Source organism: Trichechus manatus, unplaced genomic scaffold (assembly GCF_000243295.1).
Source record: "Trichechus manatus latirostris isolate Lorelei unplaced genomic scaffold, TriManLat1.0 scaffold00227, whole genome shotgun sequence".
NCBI classification, from domain to species: Eukaryota; Metazoa; Chordata; class Mammalia; order Sirenia; family Trichechidae; genus Trichechus; species Trichechus manatus.
Window position 1 is genome coordinate 3,491,108 of NW_004444163.1, and position 1,338 is coordinate 3,492,445.

Below are 1,338 nucleotides of genomic sequence, written 5' to 3' on the forward strand. Positions count from 1 at the left end.
GCTTTGGAGGAAGGGCCATGTCATCAATCTTCCCTTGGTCTGGGAGCTTCTCTGTGCAGAAACCTCAGGTCCAAAGGACGCACTCTGCTCCCGGCACCGTTTTCTTGGTGGTATGAGGTTCCTCAACTCTCTGCTTGCTTCCCTTTCCTTTTATCTCTTATAAGAGATAAAAGGTGGTGCAGGCCACACTGCAGGGAAACTCCCTTTACACTGGATCAGGTATGTGACCTGGGTTAGGGTGATGTTACAGTCCCACCCTAATCCTTTTTAATGTAAAAGTACAATCACAAAATGGAGGACAACCACACAACACTGGGAATCATAGCCTAGCCAAATTGATATACACATTTTTGGGGGGACAGAATCCATGACATTCAGTTGTGCTGACTTCTCCTGTAGTGTGTGTTGTCCTTCCCTTCACCTAAGATAATTCTTGTCTACTATCTAGTTAGTGAATACCCCTCTCCCTGCCTCCCCACCCTCAAAACCATCAAATAATATTTTCTTCTGTGTGTAAGCCTTTCCTTGAGTTCTTATAATAGTGGTCTCATACATTATTTGTCCTTTAGCAACTGACTAAATTCACCCAGCATAATGCCTTCCAGATTCCTCCATGTTATGCTTCACGGATTCATCATTGTTCTTTATCGTTGTATAGTATTCCATTGTGTGAATATACCATAATTTGTTTATCCATTTGTCCATTGATGAGCACTTACGTTGTTTCCATCTTTTTGCTATCATGAACAGTGCTGCAGTGAACATGGGTGTGCATGTATCTATTCATGTGATATATTGTTTCTCTAGGTTATATTCCAAGGAGTGGGATTGCAGGATCATATGGTATTTCTAGCTTTTTAAGGAAGCACCAAATTGATCTCCAAAGTGGCTGTACCATTTTACATTCCTACCAACAGTGTATAAGTGTCCCAGTCTCTCCACAACCTCTCCAACATTTATTAGTTTGTGTTTTTTGGATTAATGCTAGCCTTGTTGGGGTGAGATGGTATCTCATTGTAGTTTGGATCTGCATTTCTCTAATGGTTAATGATCCTGAACATTTCCTCATGTGTTTGTTAACTGCCAGAATGTCTTCTTTGGGGAAGTGCCTGCTCAAATCCTTTGCCAATTTTTTAATTGGGTTACTTTTCTTTGTGTTGTTGAAGTTTTGCAGTATCTTGAAGATTTCAGAGATTAGATGTCGATCGGATTTGTCACAGCCAAAAATTTTTTCCCGGTCTATAGGTTGTCTTTTTACTCTTTTGGTGAAGTCTTTTGATGAGCATTAGATTTTTAGGAGCTCCTAGTTATCTAGTTTCTCTTCTGGTGTTTGTGCAT